The sequence below is a fragment of the Hemiscyllium ocellatum genome, chromosome 5, assembly GCF_020745735.1.
Source record: "Hemiscyllium ocellatum isolate sHemOce1 chromosome 5, sHemOce1.pat.X.cur, whole genome shotgun sequence".
In the NCBI taxonomy this organism is placed as follows: domain Eukaryota; kingdom Metazoa; phylum Chordata; class Chondrichthyes; order Orectolobiformes; family Hemiscylliidae; genus Hemiscyllium; species Hemiscyllium ocellatum.
Genome location: NC_083405.1, coordinates 44,432,036 through 44,449,278, shown reverse-complemented (window position 1 = coordinate 44,449,278; position 17,243 = coordinate 44,432,036). Strand labels below are relative to the sequence as shown.

Below are 17,243 nucleotides of genomic sequence, written 5' to 3'. Positions count from 1 at the left end.
GAACCTCTTCAGCCTGTGGTTAGGTAACATGTTTCAAATCACAAAAGGAATACTGATCCTCACCTCTGCGAAAAGGGACCTATTGACTGACTCAGTGAAATGTTCCCATCCATGAGTCAGAGTTGGACCTTGCACCCAGTCTCAGTGTAAGCACTCTACCACCCAGTAGATAGAGATGGCCTCCATGCCCCATTCTTTGGCAAGGAATTTGATTGGCCAATATGTTGCTTTTTGGCTGTGGAATAACTGCACAGAGGCCAGTAACCCATCACCAAGTCATCTTGTATTTACTTGTGCGCAGTATATTGGCCGTGGTCAGGCAGCTCAGTCAGTCCCCTGGACTGAGGAAATTCTCATCTCCAGGTTATATTAGTCAGCCAGGGCTTTCCTAATTGACAACCCTAATCAATGACCATGTCGACAATGAGGTCAACCTGGTCCCAATCACCACAGGCCGGTATGAAGATGGCATGTCAATGCAAGGTATGTTCATGTTATTACTACCATGAAAATCTTTCCCCTACTTCACAGGATGAGAGTGATGTAACAAAATAAAACCTCAGCAAAAAATAATTCCAAAGCTAGAAGAATCCAAGAAAAAAGGGAAAAGGTTTGAAGACTGAAAGAAAAGAACTAAAGTCAAGGACTCCTCAGCAAAACAAACAAAATGTGAAATAAAATGGAGAAAAGGATGCATAAAGTATATTTTAACAAGTTACTAAAAGTAGTTTATTTTTCTCCTTTGAGAAGCCTACTTCAGCACACCAGGTCATAGAATAGTCCAAATCTGTAAAATCAGCCTGGATCTTAGATGTATAATTTAAATATTTATTTAATCTTCTCTTTGCCTACAAATTATTCATTATAAAATTGAGCACCTTACTACTTAGTTGCATGGGGCTGGACTTTTCAACCTGTACTAAATAACTGAGTGGTTTTCACAAACTTTTCCTTTTCTCAAAGGAAAGGAACAATCCTGATGGACTCGATGGCACAGGCTAAAACCCTGGTACCCAGGTTAGAAATAATAGTCATTTTTTTCATCAGAATGAACAGTGATAATGTAAAATAATGAGATCTCATGAAAAATTTGATGTGATTCTTCCCCAATTCAAGAAGTTGACAATCTCACTCAGAGCGGGTATGAAAAAAGATTTTCTGGGAATTGGAGAAATGGCACACTGACAGATTCTGCCCTAAATGCCTATCTTATGCATCTTGTACTGTAAGTCATTCCTTGTTAGGACAAGAGTTGAGTCAAACCCATTCTGTAAATGAAGTTTATTTTCCATCTGTACCTTCTCTAACTCATCCTGTGAAAGAAAATGCCATAAAGGCATTCAATTCAGCTAAAATTGTGTCTTCCTTGCATTAACTTAAGCCTATATGTTTAGGGTATGGTGTGATTCAGGTTTCAATTTTAAGTAGTAGTACTCATGAAACGCTCTGTCTATGTATTGTGTTTTGTGCCTTGGAGATATGCAGAAATTATATGCCTCCAAATTTAATATAATGCTTCAATATGTTGATTGTGTGCTTTCGGCAGCTTGTCCACAGTTTAGAGTCTTTTTCTTTGTCACCTCACTCAGGTTTAATTAATCACACCACTGAGCAGTCAGCAGTCATCAGACACACATTATCAAGCACTGAATAATTAAACACTACACCTTTTCCCTCTTGTAAAGCTAAACATAGTTTTTTAAAAAATTAAACCATACTAAACAACAAAAGTGCACAACATGTCATGTCTTAGAGTTCAAGTGTATCTATCTTCTCTGAGTACAGAAATAGGCTTTGAGATATGAAGTTCTGTCATGATGGCGTTGAGATCTATGATTTTGAAGTTGTGGTTCTGCATGATCAGCTTGGTAAGGCAGATGATCAGTATCATAGTCATTCCTGAGAAAATGGAATATAAAATGAAATGTATATTGACTAGCCCTAAAATATCCTGGTCTACTCAGTAACAAACTATTTGAGTTGAACTCTGTGCACCTTCAACAGATAAGTATTGGTATCAAGCAACCAAGTGATCTGCTTTGGCCTTGGTAGAGCTGTTCAAGTTTGTGGGTTGCAGCATGGCTGGTTGATACTCATCGAATCTCCAACTTCAAACTGTGGTTTCTTTGTACATCTTCCCTTGCTGAAAGATGCATTTGTTTAACCTTGCAATTTCTTCTGTTTTATCTCTGCCATTCATGTTAGACATCAGTGATGCTTTAAGAAAGAGCAGTAGAATGCAAAAATGTAAAACAGTCATACTTGAATGCTAGATTGGTGGTTATGGAATTTACCATAATTGTGGTTGTGATTTCCATCCATTTTTCTATGTAGGTCATGAACAACAAACAAAATATGCTGGTTGCTAGGGGTTGCTAGCAATACTCCCTTGAATATTTTTATTAGTGTACAGACTTTGAAGATTCATGTGTGGCCATGACTTTAAAATTTGGAAGTCAGTGCTATAGCCGGCTGAAGCTTGAAGCAGAGGGAACACTGATATTTGCTTTTCTTCAAAAATATCTACTTGGACTTACTGCCATCGTTATATTGACCATGGGATCAATTATAAAAATGTGATTGGTGTAGACATTACAAAGCTGAATAATATGTAACATAGTTTTGAGTTCTTGAGTTTTGAAAGACTTTGGAGAATACATCTACTTCAGATTTTGTGGAAATACCTGGAGTGCTTTTGAGAAAAGAGTTCATTGAAAATTAGCTGTGGACACTGCCGTTTATATTTTTTTTAACATGGCCTCCTAGACAAGTGCTTACTTGACTGTAGATCACTATTGTGTCTGTTTACTTTTTACCAATGATTGGTTTGGGAAAGTTCTTGTTTTATCTGGTTGATTTAGAGGAAAGCCTGCTAAGAACAAGTTGAGCTGAAGGAAAGCTTTCTAAAAATAAGCTGTCCAGCTATTGTCTCATTTCTGAAAGAAAACCCTTCTACCCTCTTGTTGAGTTCTGGATGAAACCCATTTGTTCTTTTGAAAGAATGATTGAAGAAACATCTCAAGATTGTATTTCCTGAGCAAGCTGTGTCTACAAGACTTCAGAGATAACTGTGTATTAATGACTTGACTATACATGTGAGGACAGCTGATCATCAAACTCTGGAACTTTTAGATTATTGACTGTGTGTTTTAAGCAATAATTTCACTTTTTTACTGGATCAGCTTTATTTTTATAATAAAATGCATATGTATATTCTAAACATATTTTTGAGAAGTTATTAAAATTCAAAGGATTCTTTCTGTGGTTAATGGCTGCACTTCTTCAACGAATTGCATTCAAACAGGAGCTGGGGCGATTCACGGCCCAGCATGTTATGAGGAACATTTGAGGACTCTGAGACTATACTCGATGGAGTTTAGAAGGATGAGAGGGGATCTGATTGAAAGTTACAGAATACTAAACTGCCTGCACAGAGTGGACATTGGGAAGATGTTTCCATTGGCAGGAGAGATGAGGACCCAAGGGCACAGCCTTAGAGTAAAGGGAAGACCATTTAGAACAGAGATAAGGAGAAACCCTTCAGCCAGAGAGTGGTGAATCTATGGAATTCATCGGCACAGAAGGCTGTGGAGGCCAGGTCATTGAGTATATTCAAAACAGAGATGGATTTAAGCAAAGCCTTGACAAGGTTCTACATGGAATACTAATAAAGAAGGTAAAAGTACATGGATCCAGGGTAACTTGGACTGTTTGCCTGTGTTATGTCCCTGCACATTTAAGTTAAGCATCTCATTGAGGCTAAAATAATCCCAAGTCACTCTAAAATGGCACTGTGGACGACAGAGCAGAACACTAAGACCTCATAGTCTACACAGGGACACTGCACTGATTCTCTGTCAATGTGATCTGTAAGTATCATGTTAGATGCTCTTATATCGAATGATACTTTGTGGGGCTGGATGGTTTTATTACTCATGAAGCACATGCAATGCCATACTATCTGTTTGCCGCATGACTGCTGGTGCTTTCCTCAGTATAATGTCCGATGACCGAGTTCCATACCCTCCACGTCAGAATGCTCCATGTACCATTGTATGGATAATTGTGCAAAGCCATCAATAAGGAGTGATGGAAGTGCTGACTGCTCACATTACTAAGGACTTGTTTTACTCATTCTGAACCCCTCAATATGTTCATTGCAAATGTGACTACTGGATCCAGTCACAACAAGAGTCATTATTGCGGGGCAATCCAGCAGGGAAAGGAAGTGGGAACAGATACATCGGCAAGTTCAGGGCCAGCAGAAACCCCCAGCAGATGCTGAGCTTCCACATGAAGATGTCACTGCTGAAGGGACCCTCAGGGTACACAGGAGGTACAGGAGGATCCGAGTCAATCATCGTTGAGACCACTTCCTCCAAATGAGGGATTTAAAAAAGATTGGGCAAATATTTTACACAGAAGGTAGTTTGTGTGTGGAGTGAACTTACTGAGGAAGTGAGGGATGTGGCCACAGTTACATCATTTAAAAGATACTTCTATTAGTGCATGAATAGGAAAGGTTTGGAGGGATATGGGCCAGGAGCAGGCTGGTGGGACTTGTTTAGTTGAGGATTATATTTGGTGTGGACTGGTTGAACTGAAGGGTCTGTTTCTGTGCTGTATGACTCTATGAGCAAAGTGCACTGTTGGCACAGGCTGAGAATATTCCAGGACCTGTGACCTGAAGGCATGGTTTGCCATTCTATCCTGATGGCTTTTCAAGGAGCCACTGGGGACCTGTGTGACATCTGTCAATCATTCACCCATGAACATATTCAACTATTAATGAGGTCATTATGCCAGACCACGCCACTTCATCTTGTTACCCGATGGTAAGGTCAGTGCTCCGGCAGGGGCAGTAGGATTTGGAATTCCATCAGGTGCAGGATTTGATCAACTGTACACACATCGCACTGAAAGAGCCATGTCAATGAGAATTCCTCAAATGAAAAAGCTTCCATTCTATCTATGTGTAGGTCATCAATGAGCATCAGTACCACTGCTTTCAAATTTGTGCCCAGTACCTGCCATGACGTCTAAATTCTTGAGAAGTCTCCTATCCCTGCCGCATGCGAGAAACCTGGTGCCTTACAAGGCTGGCTACTGGGAGACAAAACTCTTACTGATGACTCTGTGATCATACTGATAACTCCATTATGCAGCCTTTGACTGAGACTGGATACAATGCAGTTCACTTTTCAACCTGGCCATGATAAGCAGACATCTGGCCTCCTGAAAATGAGTTTCCAACCATCGGATTGGTCTGGAGAGCCTTGAAGTACATTCTGGACACACTGTGTGCCACTTTATCATTTCAGGCTGTTCTCTGCACAATTGGAACTGCCAAAGAAGGGATGTGATGGATGCTGAAGAGCTGGGAGAACAGCTGACCTTTTCGGAGGAGGAAGATGAGGGTAACAACCAGGCGAATCATCACATTCTGCAGTGCCCCCAGTTGTTACAAGCCAATATGGACTTAATAACACCTGGTTCCAGTAGATGAGAGCTGGGTGCATGTGTTGACTATACCACTATTGCTGCTGACCAGGGAAGCAATCCATTTCTGTTCCAAGAGGCACGTGTTTGTTTATTGCTAGTATGGTATTGGTGAATAAATCTGAATCTTTTGAACTGTTTGAAGTTTTCCCTGTTTGTGATGGATCCACATTGAACCATTACAGGATGGTGGGCTATGATGGACGTTGGGAAAGAAATAGCAGTGACTTCAAGAATTGTAAGAGGAATTGTGGCTAAGAACAGGTAAACAGTGTGACCTGGTGCTTATTCCATGATAACTGTAGGAAGTTACAGTTGTATGTGTAAAGCAGTGTTGAGAGTGTGGTGCTGGAAAAGCACAGCAGGTTAGGCAGCATCCGACGAGGAGGAGAATCGATGTTTCGGGCATAAGCCCTTCATCAGGAATGGGAAGCCATGCCTCTACTTGGTCACGAAAAGCTTTGGTTTACAGCTGCCGTGCCACTACCCTCACAGTGAAGGGCAGGTCTGGACTGCCAACAGACCAGTATATCCTGAGGTATCCTGGCAGTGGTGACTACTTCTGGCTTTGACAAGTGGGAGAATTGGGATAACATAAGAAAAAAAATATATGAGAGGGGTATAGGAGATAGTTAATGAGGCCTCAGGATGAGCATAAGAGAAACTCACCAAGGTCTCATGGAGAGAAACCCTTCCTGAAGCTCACTGAAAATGACAAAAAAGAGAAGATTTGGAATGAGCTTTCTGATAAAGGGATACGCCAAAGCATATTCTAAGAGCCAAGAAATGAAGACTCTATTTAAACAAAGAGGATTGACATTTTCAGTGGCTGACAGTCTTGGATTGGGTTTGAATTCTACTTGAGGATCTGTACCAGAGAATCACTATAAAATTTTGTTTTTGCACTTTGACTGGAATGGAATCACGGAAATGTGCTACTGCAAATGTAAAAGAACAGCAAATCAACCTTTCTAAACCTCTGGACTCTTTTCTTTAGATGAAGGATTGGAGGCTTATTATTCGGAGTCATCATTCCCAGGAAAAGCAAATGTAGGACAGAACATTTGAAATCCTTTGACTTAAACATGTACTACTTCTATAAATGTAGACTTTTGAGCGTGTGTGTTTGTAAACTATGAGAGTGGTTGTAGATATTTGTAATACAGCTATAAAATCAGGTGTTGAATAGTGTATGTTTTCTTTTCAAGCTGATGAGAAACATTATCATTTGCTCATTCCAGTCAGTTACTAAAGGGCAAAACACTTTTGTTTAAAATATGCTACTTTCACTCAGTCAGATGCTGGAGAAGGGGAAACCATCTTTTTCATCTTTGTTCATAACAAGGGCTTTAGTCTAGCTACTCTAAATTTGAACAGTAGAAAATCAATCTTGGATGTTATAAATGTGTATTTGTACATTGTGTTGTTCTAGTCAAATGAGTATAGTGATTGGAACAAGGTCAGCCAGATGGAGCTCATAGAATATGAGCTTCCTGATTGGTGCTGCTAATCGGTCCATTCAGGGTCCCCAGGCTGACAGATAAAAATGGGTGTGTCAGACATACTGACATTCAAGTACTTGAGTCTGTATAGGCTGTACTGAAGTCAAAGACTGTTCAGTAAAGGGTGACTTGGTGACAGGATACTGGCCTCGGTGGAGTTATTTCAATGAGCGTCACTAATAATTGCAGATCGTGTTCTGCTCTGACCCTTCCATGGACACTGACATCATCAAGAAAATTAAGAATCAATTCAATGACTGATAATGACAAAAGAAATGAATTTCTGGAATATACAAGCCCTGAACTTAATCCGTAGGGGGTTTTGCAGTACAAAAGCATTCCTTCATGAGGAACAAAAGCTGCAAGAAGTTGACTGGTGGTATCTGGAAATAGTTCTGTCATTGCACTTCCAGCTTTAAGATAAAACCTTTGGTCACAGCTGGAAACCAGTAATCAGAAAACTTCAAATGTTAAAAGCTAGTCTCATGGTGACTATGTAACCATTGCCAATTGTTGTAAATACCCACTTGGTTCATCATTTCCATTGGGAAGGAAATCTGCAAATCGTATGTGGTCTGGCTTACAAGAAACTCTGAATCCATAGCAAAGTGGTTGACTTTTAACTGTCCTCTGAAATGGCATTTCAGTTCAAGGGCACATTAGGGATGGGCAATAAACGATAAAAGATCTTGACTTGTTTACTTAATCTTTAACCTGCCCATTATATTAATGCATTCCCTGCAGTTCACAGGTTCTAGAGTGCATGCACTGGCATCATAGTATTTCAGTCAGCCATATGCTGGCTGACTAGTTGTTGGATCTGTAGAATGATGAGGCAGGATAGCCAGGAACTCTCCTTCCACCTCATAATGACAACTCTGGCTCTGCACTTTGGACAGCTATGGGTGCATCCACTCAGGCTGGGCAATTCCTGTGAGACCTTGGAATTTTGCTGGTTTGGCAGAGACCCAAGGCAATGATCTCTGTCTCTTCTTCTTTGTGGCATCTGGAACTGCTAATTTGCCAATACACTTTCTCATGATGGTATTCTTTTTCAAAGCTACTACATTCCTTGAAATATTCTGCTCCCATCTAAGACTTTGACAGGAGCTACTGTCACAGTTATAATAATATTTGTATTTTCTCCAAGTACACCAGCTTGGTAAGACAATTGAGTTCCTCCCAAAAGATTGGTGTAAGTAAATATGTTGGAAAGAGAAGTACACAATGCAATGACACACAGTCATGTGGGAGTTGTCCCCATTTGTACAGTCGTTAATGTGTTTTAGTTCATTATCTACGGGGTGTAACTTTCCTGGGGCTACCATTACCATTAATTGCACATCATACTCACACATGATCAGGGATGTAAACAATTGGATGGCAAGTAATTTAAAATGTACCACTTTTCTTTCGATGAAGGAACAAGATGAGTATTTGCTTTTGATTATAAGCAGTATAAGTGATCTTCCTTTCCAAGGCTCATACTCATTTTAACCTCTATTAATCTCCTTTTAACTGCAATCTTGTCATTCGTTGCATTCATCATTTTCTTGTTTTCACCTTTTCCTTCCTCTAGTTGAGCTCTTGTGATTTGGGTTCCCAATCGCTAATTGAGTATATATTTATCATTTGGTATAGTTTATTTATTTCACATCCTCACTTTCTCCACTAGTGACCCACCCATCAATTGTCTTCCCATCTTGTTTTGATGTGCAACTTTGCCTTCTTATTTGATGCCAATAGTTAAGAGGTGCTTTCCGGTGATTGCAAGGTTCTCCAAAGGTCCACTGCAGCCCCCTTCAATAACATATAACTAAAACACTGGAGGAGGTCAGATACTTTAGCATCTATTTTTAATTGCCATTCAGTCTTCAGCACACCAAGATTGTGCCCATTACTACACACACCACTGATAAAATGTGCAGTGACCATCATTTTAGTAAACAGGTTAGTGTGCATGGCTAATGATTGAGACAATCATATATACTGCAACAATCATTGTACAATTCTGATTCAATGTGAGAACTGCCATCTTTGAACTTGCTCCAATCTATGTCCTTTCTTTAACTTACAGAGCTGAATGGTAAATGGTTTGTAAAAGCCCCAACCAGCATTAGTCAAAGTGATCATAAACCTCATACAGTCTCCATATAGGATTAGTTATTTTGGCTCATGATAAAATTTAATCATTTTTCTTTGTAACTTTTCTATACTTCTCTATTGTTTTAATGGTCTGCTTTACGTTGTATTTGAACATTGTCATTTTCCTGAACTAAAAAGAATTCTAATTTCTTAATGTAAAACTGATGAGCTGGTGAAAGCCTGTGATCCTGGCAGTAACTAATCCTTCATTCTAAGGTAGGCCTTTGCACGAGCTCTGGTCAATTAACCACTGAAAGTCAATGCTGGATACAGGGTGACAATGGTTACCTGGTCATAACATAGATCAGGATCCTGTCCAAAATCCATATCAACACACATAGCAGGCATACAATGAGAGCCAGGCTTTCACAAGGATCCTTACAGAGCATATCTTCAGAATCCACTAAAGATGCTTCAACATTTAAAGCAGTATGTATACTGTACAGCCTAGCTATTAAGACACAATAGCTCTTTCCATTACCCAACAGGCAAGACGTTGAGGATTAAGAACATAAGAAAGGAAAGACGTGCAACAAGAAATGGTTGATTAGGAAGGGGAAAGGAGTATACAACTTTTACATCTCTTTTTACCTATGTCCTGTCAATTACTTAAACCACACATTCATATTTGCAAACACCATCTCCTATTTTACCTTTCCTCTATCTCTGGTCATCTTAACAACACAAAAATGGAGGCCAACAGAAAATGCACACACCAATCCAAATTTAGGGATTATTTCATGAATTAATGCATTATAAATGCAAATTAATTTCTACTGTCCAGTTGCTTATGCCTTATCAGTGTGCATGACAATTCACAAAGTGATTTCCCAGAGGCTACAGCATAGACTGTAGGGCATAGGTTGCTAACCCTCACATAAAAAGATATCCTTGAGGGATGAGCTCAAGTATAGGAGTTGGGAAATTATGTTGAGGTTGTACAGGATGTTGGTGAAACCTCTTCTGGAGTATGGTGTCCAGTTCTGGTCTCTCTGGTGTATGAAGAATATTATTCAGCTGGAGAGGGTTCAGAAGAGACTTAACAGGATATTGCTGGGAATAGAAGGTTTGAGTTGTTAGGAGAAGCTGCATAGGCTGAAATCTTTTTCATTGGAGTGTGGGAGATTGAGTGGTGACCTTACTGACATTTATAAAATCCTGAGGGGTATAGGTAAGGTGAGTGGCAGATTTCTTTTCCCTGGGGTGGGGGATTTCAACTCTAGTGGCATGGTTTTAAGGTGAGAGAAGTAAGGTTTAAAACAGATATGCGAGCAATTTTTTTCACACAGAGGATGGTTTGTATGTGGAATCAACTTCCAAAGGAAGTGGTGGATGCAGGTATAGTTAAAACATTTAAAAAAACATTTAGATAAGTACATGAATAGGAAATGTTTTAAGGGATATGGGCCAAGTGCAGGCTGGTGGGACTATTTTAGTTTGGGATTATGGTTGGCATGAACGAGTTGGACGGGTTTCTTTCTGTGTTGTATAGCTCCATGACTCTAGGACTCAAAGCAACTGTTCAGCCTAAAAGGACAACTTTAAAAGCAATGCCTATCTTGCACCATCAAAATAGTCAATTAGATTAGTCAGGTACAATCTGCTTTTTACAATTTTGTGCAGGCTTTTCTTGATTAACTCAAACTTCTGTGTATCGAGAGTCATAGCATCTCATAGTAAGGAAACAGCCCCCTCAGTCTAACCAATCCATGCTGACTTGTTGAATTTATTCCCCTATTTATTATTTCCAAAACTCAGCTGCCACTGATATTAAACTAACTAGCGTAAAATAGGTGGCACACCCCAATCCTTTGATGGCTCCCCTGTATGTAGTAGCCCTTCTGCTATCTCCATTTTCACTTCTTTTTGCAAACCTAGGATGGGAGCCATTAGCACATGTGATATATTCATTCTGAGTTTAGCCAGCATTTTCAGTTTTTCATTTCTCTTAATTTTCATTCTGCTTTGACTGATATTTAGCAGTTTTTCTCTTCCTTAGTAAACATTAGTTCAAGGTACTCATTGAGTATTCTAGCCTTGCTTTGTGTGTTCCTAATATGACCCTTTTCACCTTTTACAACTAGATACTATTTACGTGCTGCTTGAAAGTGTTTGGGCTCCCTATTCTATTCTCTTATTGTCTCTTTGCCAGTCTTATATTCCCTTAACTTCCCCTTCCAGTCTGTTGAATTTAGTCTGACTCTTGCATGAAAAATTCCTCAGAAATGTATCATACACATTTTCTTTGATCTATTATATTCTCTCTCTTTTGTTATCAAATGAGTCTTGGCTTGGGTTCTTTTACTTGTCACTCATGTTGAAATATATCTGAAGTACTTCCTCTTCAAATGATACCCGTTGTTCCATTATAGATTTTCCCATTGGTCTTGGGTTCCTTTTCTCTTCTGGCAAGATCCCTCTCATCCCACTAAAATTGCTGTCGTCCAATTTAACTATTCTCCTTTTAGATAGGCCCTTGCTTTTCCACATTACCAGTCTAAACCTTTTGATACTATGATCATTTGTTGCCAAGTGTTTGCTCATAGTTTTGTTTTCACTTCCTTGGACCAGATCCAGCAGTTCTTCCTTTCAAGTTAGCCTTGGCCAGTGAACAGTCTGAGGATAAACCAAGGCAAAAGAGAATCAAATATCTTCAAGAACTATCTTGAACATCCATTTACTTGGACCAAGAGCATAATGATGAAGCAAATTCTTTTGAACACATTCCAGAAATTAATGTCCTTCCTTACAGATTACTGTAACCTTATTTCAATTGATGTTCAGGCAATTAAAGACTCCCAATATCACCACATAGCAATTCCTACACATCTCTATGGTTTTCTTGCAGATTTGCACATCTATCTCTATTTCTCTGTTGTTTCCCCAAGTATCCCCTCAGTATTGTGACCATACCCTTTTTGCTTCTCAGCTCTAACCAAATGGATTTTGCTTTGGCCCTTTTATGATATCCACACTACAATATTTTTCCACATCAGTATTACCACACAACCACTTTCTTTTTGTCCTTCTCTCCCTTTCTCTTCAGATCACTTTGGATGCTTGATATTAAGTAACCAGCCCCCATCATTTTAAGCTATGTTTCTATTATTTCCACTGCATCATGTTTTCACACAGCTATTTGTGTCTGTAGTTCACCAACATTGTTCACCACACTTCTGCATTTACACACATGCATCATATACATATCTTTGCATTCCTCTTAGTGATTCTTTGTCCACTGTATCACATATAGAACTACTCCATTTTCCATTGTTGTCCATCTCTTTCACTTTATGTACTATATTGCCATGTTCTATTTCCATACTCTTTTGCCCTACCCAACAAATCTAGTTGAATCCCTCCCTAAACCATACTAATGGAATTCTCCATGAGGAGATTGGTCCCTATCCTATTGAGGTATAGCCTTTTGCAAAGGTACTTTCTACCTCAGAGCTGGTCCCATTGCTCCAAATTCCAAAAGCTTCAGGTCATATTTTGATCTGTTCTATTTTCCTATTTCTTCTCTCATTAGAACATCGCTGCAAATGTGTTGCTGGTCAAAGCACAGCAGGTTAGGCAGCATCTCAGGAATAGAGAATTCGACGTTTCGAGCATAAGCCCTTCATCAGGAATAAGAGAGAGAGAGCCAAGCCGGCTGAGATAAAAGGTAGGGAGGAGGGACTAGGGGGAGGGGCGATGGAGGTGGGATAGGTGGAAGGAGGTCAAGGTGAGGGTGATAGGCCGGAGTGGGGTGGGGGCGGAGAGGTAACGGGTCTGTTTGAGAACGTGGCTGAAGAGCTTCTGTGCAGAGGAGATGACCTGGGGGGTGCAGTGAGAGAGGGACTCACTGAAATCCTTGTAGAGGGAGGAAGAGAGCTTCTTCAAGGAAGGCATCCTTGTAAGAGGATTCGCAGTAGGTTAAAATCTTCGAGTAAAAAATGAGGTCTGCAGATGCTGGAGATCACAGCTGCAAATGTGTTGCTGGTCAAAGCACAGCAGGTTAGGCATAAACCAGCAATGTAATAGATAGTACTGCAAGGGAAGCTGAGACATTGTCCATCATGTTGGAGTACAGAGGGGTGCTCTTAATGTAAATTCAGTCTTTCGGAAAGGTTTTCCACTGCTTCAGTCATTTTGATGTGTACAATAATGAGGCCTTCTTCAGAGTTCTGATGATAGGTTATTGACCTGAAATGGTGGTGGCACAGTGGCTCAATGATAAGCACTGCTGCTCTGCAGCGCTAGGGGCCCAGGTTTGATTCCAGCCTCAGGCGACTGTCTGTATAGAGTTTGCACATTCTTCCTGTGTCTGCGTGGGTTTCTTCCGGGTGCTCTGGTTTCCTCTCACAATCCAAATATATGCAGGTTAAATGAATTGACCATGCTAAAGTGTTCAGGAATGTGGAGGTTAGGTGCATTAGTTAAGGGTAAAATGTAGAGTAATGGATTCGGGGAGTGGTTCTGGGTGGGTTGCTCTTCTGAAGGTCAGTGTGGACTTGAAGGGCCTGTTTCCCCACAGTAGGAATTCTATGAAACCTCCACTCTATATTTTTCTCTTCAATTGCCTCAACTACTGAGGACCTCTGGTATTTTCTGTTTTTATTTTCCCTTCATTTCTTTGTTGTAAATAACAAAGAAATGGAATTCCAAATATAAAACGAATTGGAAATTCAAACAATAACAAAGAATTAAGAGTTATTAATATCAAAAAGCATGGTGCTGGATAAGCACAGTTGGTCAGGCAGCATCCGAGAAGCAGGAGAGTCGACCTTTCGAGGAATGAAGAAGAACTTATGCTCGAGACCGGCTGCGCTTTTCCAGCACCACTCGTTTTGACTTTGATCTCCAGTATCTGCAGTCCTCACTTTCTACTTAGAGTTATTAAACATGTACAGCAGATAATCTTTGCTATTTTCCCCATTATCACTTTGTTGTTGGAGGTGGAGACAATTGTATCTTTAAAGCAAACATTTTTAAGGAAAATGTCATGTTTTGGAGAGATTGGGGGTCGACGAGATCAGGTCTGAATGCCTTAGCGAAGAGCCAACATAGAAATTGTGAGCTAAGTGGCGAATCTCAGTAGCTTCATAATTTTGTAATATTAATATTATATAATATTAATTGAGGTAGTGTCTTTAGAGACAATTTAAATGAAAGCAATGATAAGTTGTGTTAGTTTATCACGAATTTAGCTTGATGGTTCTAGTTTCAGTCTTTTTGTCACCAAATTTGTTTGTGCTTTAATAAACATACTTTTGTGAGCAGTACATTTGGTATAAATATGAATAAGCAGTTTCTAAATTACATATATTTCTCGTAGAGGAATACAAATGTAGCATTTTAACTGAAAGATGCTGGATTATTAGACAGACAGCAATGAGATATCTAACTATTAATCTTAACTTCCCAGCTGTCACAGACGCAGTTATAAATGGAGAAAATCTGATTGGTCACGTCTGTGCTATTAACATGGATGGGAGAAAGGTATCTTACTAGCCAATATTGGCCAAACATGCATCTTGTTTCATTTGGCTTGTTTTAAAAGCATAAATATGTTTCTATCAGAAAAATGTTTTACAGCAAAAGTTGCTTTATCTTGACAGTTTACATCATTTCCATTTTTAAACTGTTGTAATAAGCTGTGTGCCCTGAAAATGTATAATGTGATGCATGCCCACCTCCAGATTAAAATCTTCGAGTAAAAAATGAGGTCTGCAGATGCTGGAGATCACAGCTGAAAATGTGTTGCTGGTCAAAGCACAGCAGGCCAGGCAGCATCTTGTTTTCCTGAGATGCTGCCTGGCCTGCTGTGCTTTGACCAGCAACACATTTTCACCTCCAGATTAAGGCCAGTTTGCACAAGGGTTTCTTTTGTGTTTTCCACATGTGAATGACAAAAGAAAAGTTTAATTAAGTAAAGATTATAAATCAAAACCAGTGAAGTATCTCTTTTTGATTTGAAAATACAACCACTGAGGAAATTTGCATAAAATATTCATAAACTGTGCTCTCTGTCTAACCAAAGTAATAAGTTTTATTCATCATTGATTTCTGTGACAGCCCAGAAACTCAGGCTATTTGGAAATTAGGGGTTTTCAATTTTCTATTTTGAGCTTCTAGGAGTTTGATATCATTTACTCAGTGAACTCTCACAGTTATGCATCAGTTTGTCACAATTGTCGAGTTGGTGATTAGTTATATCTTTTAACTTGCATGCACTATCGAAAAGAAAAACATGGTTTTGGCCTAGGATCAGTGCAGCCTAGATAGGGAGGGCTGAGGTTAACAACACAGAATTGAACACCCAGTTATATCTCAATAATTCAGGTACACTGTTGGCGCCTGTCATGTCTCTACAAATAGGACAACCATATCCATTATGATAGACCAGTGGTATCATTAGACCAGTGATATCATGAGCAGTGATCTTCAAGCAGGTACACTCCCAGGAAGAGTTACCAGGCAATAATTTCATTCATGATGGAATGAGCTGTGAGAATGGTGTTTGTTGGAGCCCTGGAATTATAATACTGCTTGATGTTACCATATCTCCTACCACACTGTTAGCAGATCAAAATATTTACAAATAAATAAAAATAATCAAATACATAAATGAATGTTTTTTAAAACTTGTTCATTGCAAGTATGTAATCCCATCAATGGTGGTGATTCTGCTCACAGAATATGTGAATGCAGTGCTAAGTACATTTTTTCAGATAAATAGGTGTATACAGAATAAAATCTGAGTTGATAATAAAAGTAGCAACACTAAAACACACTACTTGGTCCAACTAGCTTGTGTGTGCATTTATTGACCATATACATGATTAGTGCTGACAACATTTACCCATCCTAAAATTGTTTCATCCCTTTTTCCTTAATTCACCAAATCAGGCTCGTTAGGATGTGTTTTCAAAGTATAAGACTGAGAGGTAGCCTATTATTTCATGGATCTAATGGGATTATGTATTCTGTTGATCCATGATAGCTGCTATCTATCAGCTTCTCTCTGAGAAATCATTCTTTTAAAGTTATATAGTGATGCAAAATTGCAGAAACACAGTTGTTATAATGCTGAAGGAGGTCATTTGACTGTCCAAATGATCATCATAATTTATGTTATTCTCTTGCCTTTCCTCATAACAGTGAAAGAGGTTCTCTGGGAGAGAAGACATGTGTATAAGTGAGTTGGGACTGAGTTGATATTGGAGCTATAGAAGGCCTTTGGGAATGGATGAAGGAGCCTGGATTGGCATGGAAAGAATGAGGGTGGGTTGGAACAGCTGTTGAGATGTTTTGGCTTAAGTGGAACATGAGGAGTGAATGGGGAGAGAGGGGATCTAAGGGCCTAATATTGAACAACACAATGGAATGAAGTACCCTAGAGTTGATGAGGGCCTGAATTGTCTTGTCTCCGTGGACAGATTTTCTGATAAGGCCCAGAATATCACAGATTAAGCTAGTTTGCAACTTTGGTCTTGGGTATTCTACAGCACACTAGGTGTGATGACAGAAGAAAAGATAAATGTTCATCAGGTCTGCAATTTAAGTGTTAAAAATGTTAATTTCATCTTTCACACCATGGGTAGTGATTGGGTGTTCACACCTCAATTTGTAGACAGAGTTCATGAAGGGAAAGATGGCCATAAAATTTGCCAAATTTGGAGCTCAAGAAAGAAAACTCCAGTTAGTCTCTTTGTGGATATTGCAGCTGATATTTGGAAACCACTGAAGCCAGAGGAATTGCTAATAGTTGGCACTTTTAAGCACTAGAAAGATACAAAGATCTTATCAGCAACTAAAGAGTTTTTCAGATTTTGAAATCATCCAGCAAAAAGGCTGGTGAGTCCACTCTTGAAGTGAGGAGTCCACAATAGTGCAACTTGAAAAAACATTTGCAGGGTTACCTTGCCAAAAGTTAGTGCATAGATTCCCATGAATCTTCATACCTTATAAATAGCTGGAACTCTAAAAACCAAAGTGAATTCTGAAGAGCTGTGGCATATCTTGGTTTGGTCACAGGAAAATTGAGTAAAAATATTACCTTGTAGGGGTAAACTATTGGATCGAAGTAAATTACCAGAGGTGTAAGGCATA

At 39.4% G+C, this 17,243-nt stretch overlaps 1 protein-coding gene across 14 annotated transcripts in view; it reads left to right on the top strand.

Annotated features, from left to right (window-relative positions):
* Positions 1 to 17,243, top strand: part of LOC132815678 (histone deacetylase 9-like) — a 766,519-nt gene that overhangs the window by 125,681 nt on the left and 623,595 nt on the right. Inside the window, exon 1 of one of the 14 annotated variants that reach the window (XM_060824720.1) lies at positions 991 to 1,017. The exons of the other annotated variants lie outside the window; for them this stretch is intronic. The gene's annotated coding sequence lies outside the window, so the exon portion shown is untranslated. Of the gene's footprint in view, positions 1 to 990; positions 1,018 to 17,243 lie in introns of those variants that run through there. 14 annotated transcript variants of the gene reach the window in all.